This window comes from Gigantopelta aegis, chromosome 6 (genome assembly GCF_016097555.1).
Source record: "Gigantopelta aegis isolate Gae_Host chromosome 6, Gae_host_genome, whole genome shotgun sequence".
Classification (NCBI taxonomy): domain Eukaryota; kingdom Metazoa; phylum Mollusca; class Gastropoda; order Neomphalida; family Peltospiridae; genus Gigantopelta; species Gigantopelta aegis.
The window spans coordinates 75365365-75377773 of NC_054704.1; positions in this window are offsets into that span (position 1 = coordinate 75365365).

The window sequence follows — 12409 nt, forward strand, 5'->3', positions numbered from 1 at the left end:
AACACTAGTTTTCATCATTTGAAAGGGTCAAAAATGCAGTTATGGAAATATTGCATAATAAAATGTGGATTTGGGTCTTTGCAAGTATATTTTGTTTAACGATCTTTTTTCTGTCAGGTTCGTCTGGCTTCTTGTTATTCTCCTGGCGTCTGCGTGGATGATTTGGAACATCCAGGGCCGTGTCACCTACTTCCTGTCTCGACCTTCCGCCATCACAACAGAAGTGAAGTTCAAGGACAAACTGGTGTTCCCGAAAGTCACGATATGTAATCAAAACACGTTCAGGTAGCCTTTCGAAAATGTTTTAACTAAAGTTAAATTTAACAATATTATTAAAAATTATTAAAATTAGAAGTCGATATCTGTAAATAAAAAATATGTATATATTATATTAATATTATTATGTGCTATTGAAACCCGTCAGTATTTGAACAGTCGTTTCATCAACAACAAAAAACCCTTCTCAATGTTAACTGATAACAATTTAATATAATGAAAGAGTCCCTATATTTTAATTATTAAACATAACAGACCAGTATCCGTATGTTAATTACCTTATATAGTCAACGAGTATGGCTATTGATAATAAATGTCTCTGCCTATAGTGATATCATCATCATCATCATCATCATCATCACCATCATCATATTTAAGAATTTATTTTTTTAATTCAGGAATGCCAATCATAGCATTGTTGCCTTTATGTAATCCTGAACTTCACATACATTTACCGTTATTGTTGGCGTCGCTGGTCGTTATATTTCCAGTTTCAAACATAACGTAATAAATTGTATTCAACAGGTCGACTACAGTATTTGATGAGACCAACGGACTACGGGTTTCCCCTACATTGTATGAGGCTATAGATCGGTATTTACAAGGGCTGTTTGATGATAGTAAGGACCAGTCTATTAGACAGAACATCATCGACAAATATGGAAGCATCCTCTCTGATAACAACACGAAAGAGTTCTACAAGAGAGTGGCTCATCAAAAATTTACGCTCATCCAAAAGTAAATTTGTTCTGATAAGTTATAACTAACATCAGACATAACCTCAGATTCTTCCACAAATTGTAGCCTTGACGTCACACACACACACACACACACCCACACACACTCACACTCACACTCATACAGATATACATATACATATACATATACATATATATATATATATATATATATATATATATATATATATATCCTATAACTTATCCATGATATCCATGCCATAATCCCATGTGATAATTTTAGTGTATTAACAGGGTTAATAATGGTATGCAAATTTGCAAGGTCTCTAAATAATGTGTTCCTGTGGATGGGTCATTTCCTTACAAGCCAACAAGACCTGTGTACGTGAGCGTAACGTTTTCAAACTTTTTGTTACAATGCGTGACGTTGAACTAATTTGTGTTAATCATGATGACATTATATTATCGATGGCGGCGACTTTAGTACTGTGATTTACTAAAAATTTAATTAAAATGTTATTTTAGAAGTGTTTTTTAATATGTAAAATAACCTCTTCTAGTTAATCGCAATCTGATTAAAATTAGCTCTACTGGGTCTACCAGTAGATCTAACAGCATTGCGTGGACTCCCATGCCCAGGTGACATTTCATCTATAAATAACAATTTAAATATTGACCAATTACACTTCGCCTTTTATAGCGTTATTCGGGAGCATACAAATTCTAAAAATATCGGGCGAGACTATTTATGCAATAGGCGAACTTGTTGGTCTATTTCAACATTGAAAAAACATGGGGAAAAGTGCAGTAATAAACTCTGGATTGTATACTAGTATATACAGATTTTATGGCTATACCATCACGGGTTTTTTTTTCGTCTTGAAACGAATTTTAGATTTAAATTTTTTTTATATTGCAATTAGTTTCCTGCATACTTCGTAATTCACCCGAATCATTTCTTATTCCCTCGCATAATCCCGAATGTTTTCAAATTCTTTTCAAATCACTGGCATGATTTTGCAAGTAAGGTTTTGATTTGAAAGGTCAACTGGATATGAGCTCCAACGGGCTGCTGTTAGATCCAAATGTAATAGTGGAGCTAATTTTAATTAGATTGAGTTAACCGGTATTTGTCGAGGCAGAGTCTCGACAAATACCGATTAACATGGACTCGCTTGATATTTTCCATATTAAACAACACTCGTGACGAATCCTTTCTATATATATATTACTCAAAACAAAATAAGGTTCAGTAAATATATTTTATATACAAGTGCATTTCACCACATTATACTGAATCCAACAGAAATGTCACTGTGTTAACATTGAACACTATATTTGTGTCTAATATTAAACAATAGAAAACAATCCTTGATATCTATAATTGTGGCACTGATCGTCCTATTAAAAGTAACAAAAATAACGAAACAAACTTCTTTACTTCGTATTGAATATATGCATGAGCTTAATGTTGACTAAAAATACGGTTACCACGTTAAAGTTAGCTTGATACAAGTTTGAAATGCGTTATGCCTTGAAGGAATATTGAATATGCAGATATGTGTAGAGCTCCTGACTGGTTCCAAGATTAAATCTCTTAAATATGATGTGACCACATATGAGGTGCCGCACTTTTTACTGGTGTACTGCCTGGGTGTGTTGATACGTTGCTTGTATATGAAGTTTATTACAAACTGTTAATATATATCTATATATACACTGGATGTGTGTGTGTGTGTGTGTGTGTGTGTGTGTGTGTGTGTGTGTGTGTGTGTGTGTGTGTGTGTGTTAATAGAGATATACCGGCCTCGGTGGCGTCGTGGTAGGCCGTCGGTCTACAGGCTGGTAGGTACTGGGTTCGGATCCCAGTCGAGGCATGGGATTTTTAATCCAGATACCGACTCCAAACCCTGAGTGAGTGCTCCGCAAGGCTCAATGGGTAGGTGTAAACCACTTGCACCGACCAATGATCCATAACTGGTTCAACAAAGGCCATGGTTTGTGCTATCCTGCCTGTGGGAAGCGCAAATAAAACATCCCTTGCTGCTAATCGGAAGAGTAGCCCATGTAGTGGCGACAGCGGGTGTCCTCGCAAAATCTGTGTGGTCCATAACCATATGTCTGACGCCATATAACCGTAAATAAAATGTGTTGAGTGCGTCGTTAAATAAAACATTTCTTTCTTTTAATAGAGATATAATTATTATATACAGGTGTATTTGGAAAGGCCGAGAATGCGGTCCAGAAAACTTCACGGAGGTGTTTACCACCATGGGCCTCTGTTACCAGTTTAATATCAGCCAAGATGACATGATCATAGATAAAGCAAGTAAGACTAAATTTGTTTATATTAAAACACGGGAATTTAAATTAAAACAAAATGATTTTAATCTGTATTTAATAGCTAGCATCAGCGAACGCTTATGACAAGGTAAATTAACCTATACAGACTGAGTCCCTGTATGAAAGATATGAAAAAATTTTTTTTTTTTTTTTTTTTTTAACGGAAGTGAAATCGCATAAAAAACGACAACAACATCGGAGTAATGGATAACAGACCTGCAACGAATGTAGAAAAAAGTTCATTGATCTAACTTACGTAATACCTTATGATAGGGATAATATTGATATATTTTTAGAAAATACGTTCGATACATTACCGTACAAAACCAGAATGCATTTTTTTTTTTTTAAAGGATTTTGGTCAGAATAAAACATGGTGTACTCGCATATGCATTGTGGTCGAGACGATTTAATAAATGAACAAACAAAATAACATGACAAACATACGAATATTTACGAAATGTTTTGACATGGTTTCATTAGATACATTTTAGTTCACGATAATTTAAAACAAATACTAGTTAATGTAAATTGTACACAGCCAAAATCATGTCAATGCTTTTTTCTTTAAACATGTATTTTTACACAAGGAATCTAACAATATGTATCTCGTATCAAGACTACCAGTCCACAACGCTGCAAGCGTCACTTCTTACTATAGTATGTATTACAGTGTTATTTATTTATTTATAAACCGAATATTTTTATTAATTGTACACAAAAATGGTCATTTTTTGTTATTTCCAAAACACTTTTACTTTTCTTCTTACGTCAAACAAAACTGAAATTATCTACAATTTTTTTTATATATAAAAGGATGGGATGGACTATAGTTAATATTATTTCTGATTGAGAGGAATTCGTTTGCTGGATGTATTCATACACACGTTTTTTTTATTTCAGACAGAAATGGAGGCTTGAAGTTGACTCTGTTTGTTGAACAGTTTGACTACATGCGAGACCCACAGACCCGAGCCGGAGCTCTTGTCGTGATCACTGATCAAAACGAAACAGAGGCTTTGGCAAAGGAGCAAGGAATTGGAGTGACGGTCGGCCAGTCTGTCTCTATTGGTCTGCAGCAAAGTGAAGTACGTAACACATCAGTGCATTTAGGTGTATATATATATGTATGTGTGTGTGTGTGTGCGTGCGTGCGTGTATGCGTGCGTGTATATGTATGTATGTATGCATATATATATATATATATATATATATATATATATATATATATATATATATATATATATATATATATATACTGTGTAGATGCGTCGTTCTGCTGTACCCTCCTGTCATGGGGCCAGTCGATGACCATGCCAGAGACTAGACCCAGGGTAGACGTGCCTGAACCGTAAGTGCATATGGACATAGAAATCATGTTTTATCTGATATGATTTCTGCTGTTCATTATCCATTCACGTTTTCAGTGGTAAGGCCTTCGCTTGATGCGCGGTCGGTCTAAGATCGATCTCCGTCGGTGGACTCATTGGGCTATTTCTCGTTCCAGCCAGTTTTCCACAACTGGTGTAACAAAGGCCGTGGTTTGTACTATCCTGTCTGTGGGATGGTGCATATAAACGATCCCTTGCTGTCAATCGAAAAGAGTAGCCAATGAAGTAGCGACACCGGGTTTCCTCTCTTAATATCTGTGTGGTCCTTAACCTTATGTCTGACGCCATATAACCGTAAATAAAATGTGTTGAGTGCGTCGTAACATTTCCTTTCTTCCATTCACGTTTTGTTTTGTGCACACAGAGACGGACTTTGTAAACAAATGCGGTCCACACCATTGCTGGTGATAATGATTCAGCAACTTATTAACATATTTTGACGTCCATTTTTGATGAAGTTTTAATCTTCCAGTAACATGGCTTGATATTTCTGTATTGTCAGTAACGAAAATATCAACTCATCAGTTATAAATTATAATCTGATTTTTACCCGAGCACTACATGGGTTGTACCCCTGCGAGTGCTGTAACCTCACCGTGGTGCAGGAGTGTAACATTCTCTTTGAGTAAAAGTCAGTATCTAGCTGTGATATTTGTGTTTTTGCACAGTTCTTTCCACTGTGCTTTTGTTTAAATCTTGAATTTTTATATTGATGTTGATCATCACTTTATTTGTTTACATTACCAATAGCCGATGTATTTTTCGTGCTGGGGTGTCGTTAAACATTCATTCATTCATTTACATGGGTTGTATGTAATATTATGGTGTTTGAATACGTAAAAGTTAAATGTTCAAGTCAACTAATCCTTACATTGTCTGTCTGCATAAATGTTATGTCCAGGCACGGATCCAGGATTGTTTTTGTAGAGGGGGTCCAAAACCCGTTTTTGTCTTTAAAAATAGAATTTAAAGGTCCTTGACAAGTGGACGTGATAATTTTGGATTGTTTTGTGTATTCTGTAATATGTATTGTTTGACCTACCTGAATCCGCGCCTGCAGTTGAATCTGAAGGAAAAAAAAACGAATAAAAAAAGAATAACACTTAGTATACAGGTATCCATTTTCTTTATTTAGCTCATCGACCTTCCGCACCCATACGGTTCGTGTGGAACCGCTGAACTGGATAATCTCCCCCCAAACGCCTCCTACACCTACCAGAAATGTCACCTCAACTGTCTGACGTCATTCATTAAAAGGAAGTGTGGTTGTATCAGCGTCTATATGCCTGGTAAGATAACAGTTGTGGATCAGGCATGAAATCGTACAGCGGTCACAAAAACACGGGCGTTCGGTTCCTGATTTGAGTTTTTAGATGTTTCTAGTAGGCTACCAGTCGACGAAACACTCATACGCGCTACGCTATATTGTCTGTATTCAGATAATATAATATAACTATGAACAGACAAGCGTAATAAAAGCATGACCGTCGGAGCGTTTTTTTAAGGGGGGGGGGGGGGGGAGCAATGATCAGGGTCTTTATTAAGTATGGCACGAAGTGCCTTGCCCGAGGAAGCGCAGCACACGGGACGTGTAGGGGGTGGGGATTGGGTGTCCGGATGCATGCTCCCCCGAGGAATTGTTTTTTTAAATTGGATGGCTTTAAATACCTTTTCTTGGCATCTGAATCGCAAAATTAGTCATTTTAAAACAACAATTTTAAAACTATTATAAGAATTATTTTGCATAGTATTTTAACCCAAGAATGTTTTCATTTAGACGTCCTTAAACTCACTAGACATTACCGGTTAAGTGAGTTATCAGGTTCCGAGACGTCTAGGGAGAGTCATCAGGTTCCGATACATCTAGGGGGGTTCGTGTGTGTGTGTGTGTGTGTGTGTGGGGGGGGGGTATGCTCTTCAATGAAATGTTGGATGGTTTTAAAGGTGATTTCTTGCCATCTGAATCAGAAATGTCGTTTGGAGGGAAACAGCAGGCGCGAGTGCAGGCGAGGGGATTCGAGGGTCGAACTCCTTCCGGCTCAAGCAAATTTTCTGTTTTCTATTCCATACATTTTCTGGGGGAATATAGTTCGACCCTCCTCCTCCAAATAAACTTCGCTCACCGGTATAGATCACCCGCCCCCTGCTTAAGTTCCTGCACACGCACCTAGACAGCTGTAAATGTAAATAATTATATACACATGTATAATTATTATGTAATTATCAAGTGAAGTTATCGAACACCTCGTGTTATCAACTCTATATGGAAATGGTCATTTTTCGACAGGGATAGTGTACTTGATGACTATATTGCACTGGTGGAATTAAACACTCAAAGGCTTTAAATATAGTGCTCAAAATACCATATTGGTTTGGTAAAAACAAACAACAACAAACAAGCACACAATAATAACCAAACAGAATTCACCCTGCTGAACATAGAGGATAATAAACGAGTTACCAGTTATTATCAAATCTTCCACAGAAATATAAAACTGACCATTGTAAACACAAAAAACAAAAACAAAAATAAATGGCATGCATTATGTTCATCTGGTAAACACTGGATATTTCGGGTCACTTCGAATTTTGGTTCCTACGATTAAATTAATACATTAAACTGAACTGAAATGAACTGAACTGATTTAACCTCGCGAAATTTTTTTGTACAGTCTTACTAATATGCATTAGCGCCTCCAACTTCACCGGTCGTGAGAAACAGACAATCAAACAAACAATCATTGAACACTTACCTATATTTGTTATTATGTATCCACTCAGCGCTTGTAGAACATCGCAGTAGTTATCTGTCATCTTTAGATCCAGACCGGCCTCGGTGGCGTCGTGGCAGGCCATCGGTCTACAGGCTGGTAGGTACTGGGTTCGGATCCCAGTCGAGGCATGGGATTTTTAATCCAGATACCGACTCCAAACCCTGAGTGAGTGCTCCGCAAGGCTCAATGGGTAGGTGTAAACCACTTGCACCGACCAGTGATCCATAACTGGTTCAACAAAGGCCATGGTTTGTGCTATCCTGCCTGTGGGAAGCGCAAATAAAAGATCCCTTGCTGCCTGTCGTAAAGAAGAGTAGCCTATGTGGCGACAGCGGGTTTCCTCTAAAAACAGTGTCAGAATGACCATATGTTTGACGTCCAATAGCCGATGATAAGATTAAAAATCAATGTGCTCTAGTGGCGTCGTTAAATAAAACAAACTTTACTTTAGATCCAGTAGTAGTAGTTAGGGGCATTGTGTCATGATATATCGTCCCGTCCCACCTGTTTAAATACCTTCTATACACCTTAAAGAACAAGAAAAACCATGATGGCAAAATTTGGGGGGGGGGGGGGGGGGGGGGGTCTGAAGGCGGCCATCTTGGTTTTCAAAATGGCCACCATTTGTGAATATTTTTTTACCATAACTACAGTTGTGGATGTCGTATGAAGTTAATTCTGGCGGCTACATCCAGATTTTCAATGCCAAATTTTTTTAAAGCACAAAATGAAGACCATCAAGGAACTACCTTCAACAGTCACTGATCTCCTTCCCTGTACAATGCCAAAAAATCCCAAACCACCAAGCCCAGCTTACTCAACATTTGCTCTCAATAAAGAACCACAAGCAGGCAGGGACTACATATATGAAATGGCTTGGCTGCTAGGGAAAGCTCTCTCTAGTGAAACAACCCAATTCAGCACAGAACAAGAGGAAGTAACGCATGCATACCACATTCCAGGCTGGGCAGCTTACAATTCTCTTTTGAGTAAGTCAATGACTCTCACAAGTGTTAACACACCTCCAATACTGGCTGCTTCGGCTCATGAATAGCAGACGCTGCTGACAATCTTAAAGCAAGCACAAGACATATCTGCCAAGGTTGTTGACCCAGAACGCAAAACAGTGATAACTCTTGACTTGGGCTTATACAAGCCAGCCAAACAACTTCAAATGGCTCGGGAGGATTGCAGTCACCTTATCTTCCGCCCTGGGGAACTGCATATGGTTATGGCTCATCTCCGAACAATTGGCTCATACATAGAAAATAGTGGGCTAGATTTGGGAGGGAGGACATGTCAAGAGGGGTATTGCAGCACATTTAACTACCCTACAGGCTTTGTTCACACTCTATGCAGAAGCTTTATTTAAAGACAACACAGATTTGCTCCGTGCATGTGCTAGTAAGGTGGACCATCTCAACCAGGCTTGCAAAAATGGTAATGTTGAAGACATACAGAAAGCCCATGCAGATATGATGCATACCATTGTATCACTGGATATTGTGAACCAGATGAACATGTCACAAACAATCCACTAGCCAGAGCCATTCGTCAGTATATGCAGATGGTATTAGAAATGCTCATGTACGGACTGGTGATTGGAAGCTTCATCTTGACACCACAGAAGTCTTTGTAAAATACTTCTTTGCTCACGACAAGTTGAATTATGCACGCCTTACTCCTGTGTACTTGGGAGATATGAAAGCCTTAGCTCAAACAGATACCGAGGTATGGGAAGAGTTTATGGAAGGCAACTGGGTCGTCAACAAGAATATGGTACCTTTCTGTGCTATTGGACCAGATCATGCCTTGGAGCAAGTAAATCGGATGATGAAAGTAGCTGGAGGCCTTATTGGCATCACACTAAATCCATATGCCCGCACCAAATTCTTCCTGGTTGCACCCGAGCTTGCACGTCTTGCAGAGGAAGCAAGGAACATGGCTGATCTACCCAAGACCAAAGCGAAACATCATCATGAGCTCACAGAAGCAAAGGTCAAGCAACAGGAGAAGAATGGTATGGATTTCAAACACACCATTGACAAATTCACCAATCCCTTTGCAGATGGATGTGACCAGCTGATAAACATGGTTACCAAAGCTGTTTTGCCTGAGAAGATCCAAGCAGATATCAACAAGAGGATCGAGATTGGAGAGGAGAGATTTGTACAGTTTGTGTCACAGAGAATCGTGACAAATAATGTGAATCTGTGGGCTCCAATGAAGAAACTTAAGCTACAGATGTGGTCATCGGCAGGGAAGAAGGTTACCCTGAAAGATGGGGACAAACTTGTGGAGGTCAAGGAAGATAGAGCACTCTTTGCCGGTATGCTTGTAGTCTCCAAAGCTAGAGATACTGATCTTAAGCAAGTTGTTGGAACCTATGAATTATCGGTCGTACCACGAGCACTGTTTGCAGCAGACGGTTCTATGCTCCATGCGACATCAAAGAGTGATTTGATGTCGATTCTTGAGGGCCTGCCAAAGGACATACAAGTGTCAGAGAGAGATCCAAAATATGATACTCGAGCTGACTCCATTTGCAAACGTGTCGCAATTGTCGATGGAATGGCTGATCTGCAATCACTAAACAAGCCAGAATGGATATCCAACTGCTCTGATCTAGCAAACCACTTCATTGATAAACATTGGCAGAGATACAGCGAACAGGTATAACATTGGTGAATCACTGAAAACGTCTACACGTGAGAGAAGATTAGGTGGTACCAAGGCTGTAGCATATCACATCACAGATACAACATCAATCGCCACAGTTAGCATGCACACTCTTCTAGCTCATATAAAGACAAAAGATGAACTCACAGCATATCTAGCCCACAAATACTAGCGCATGCCCTGACAAACGGAAAGAATATTGTAGTAGCATGGGGCGATCATGCAGAAGCCACTCACAGAAAAGTTAATCTTTCAAGTATTCAGGAAGAGGCAGACACCAAGCTAATTCTTCATTCTGTTGACGCCACATCAAATGGGGCCACTTCAATTAGGATCCATTCTCCGGATACTGACGTTCTTGTGCTAGCTATCAGACGTTATCCAAATTTCTGTCAAGACACATGTTTTGTGACAGGAATTGCCCAGAAACGTAGAGTCAAACAACTTCAACCTATCTACAATGCCCTTGGTCCCAACAAAACTGCAGCACTGCCGGGTTTTCATGCACTATCTGGAGCAGACATTACTGGTAGATTTGCTGGCAAGGGGAAGACGACATGCTGGAAAGTGCTACAAGAACTTCACGCAGGTGAAGATATAGTGCAGGCATTTGCACAGCTTGGTGTATCGGAGAAACCATCCGAAGCCTTAATTGCCGCTCTAGAAGCACATGTCTGCAAGCTGTATTTGCCTCTCACAGAACTGACGAATGTAGCAGATGTGAGGTGGTGGCTGTTCAAAAAAAAGCAAGCTGAATCTGAGGGTCTACCTCCAACTAGGGCTGCACTGATACCTGCAATTTTGAGAGCTCATTACCAGGCTATGGTTTGGTACAATGATGTAGTGGCCAACCCCGAGCTTCCAGAACCTCAGCATTATGGTTGGGATTTAGTTGATGGACACTTCCAACCAGTGATGACTTCCTTGCCTCCTGCTCCTGATGCAGTGACTCATCTGGTGAAGTGTTCATGTGCACAGACACGGTGTGCAAACAACCGTTGCAAATGCAGAAAAAATGGACTTCACTGTACAGACTTATGTAACTGTTCTGATGATGAACCGTGTGAAAATTGGGAAGAAACTATCTTAACAGATGATGAGGATGAGAGTCATGAAGATTAAGATACTGGAATTAATGTTGACAATACGAACAATAGGCAATATCTGGCAATAATTCATCAATCAAGAAACATTGCTAAATTTACAGGACATTTCAAGATTTCATGATCCCCCCCCCCCCCCCCCCCCCCCCCCCCCCGGCGAGGCTCATGATATCCACTAAATGAAGTCTTCTTTAAACTCATTACCATTGAAAATCTCGGTTTTGCCACCCAAAACAGCTTCATACGATGTTCACAACCGGAATTATTGTTGAAAAATGAGTGTGAATGGCAGCCATTTTGAAATTCAAGATGGCCGCTATCGGCCACCCCTCAAAGTTTGCCATCATGATTTTTCTTGCTCTTTAGCGTGTATAGAAGGTATCTAAATAGGTGCGATCTTCTAATCATTTATTTCCCACGGGATTTCATAGTCCCCTTGACTATAGGCGATTAGATCCATGCACAAATATTTTACATTTATACACATTTAACAAATATGATTATAAATGTCAAAAAGCGCAGAAAAAATATCCAGAAAAAATGTACGCAGTATCGCTTTGACATCAATAAGCGTATTAAAACGTAAACGCATTGTTGACGTCATGCCAAAGCATTGTTGACGTCACATCAAAGGAACGTTGACATTTTTGTGATAACATTTCTGGCCATTTTTGATACTTTACAGAAAATATTAAAATATAAATACGGACCTTAGCATCCTCACCTTGTAGGACTGTAGGAATCGGTGGAGTGGGGATGGGAGGGCTGTGCCCCTCCAGTCGAAGACAAAAATATAATTGTTTTGTCCTACTCTATATAAGTAAAGATACAAATCTGGTTTGTGCCTCCCCTAAAACAATACTCCGAATATCGTCCCTATGGGATTGCCTTGATCTGCGCCTAACAGGGAGTAAGGTAGCGCAGGACTATGTACAGTAATAATCTATTGTCCATTAACGGCAAGATTGATGATGCAAAACACATATAGTGCATAACAAAAACACGGGCGTAGGAAGGTGCCAAAAATGGAGGGGCACTTACACATATATATCTATATAAATACATGTATAAATATATAAAAAAAACACAATAAAAAAACACATCGCTGCGGCTACAAAGTGGGGAGCACAAGCTTCCCTTGCCCC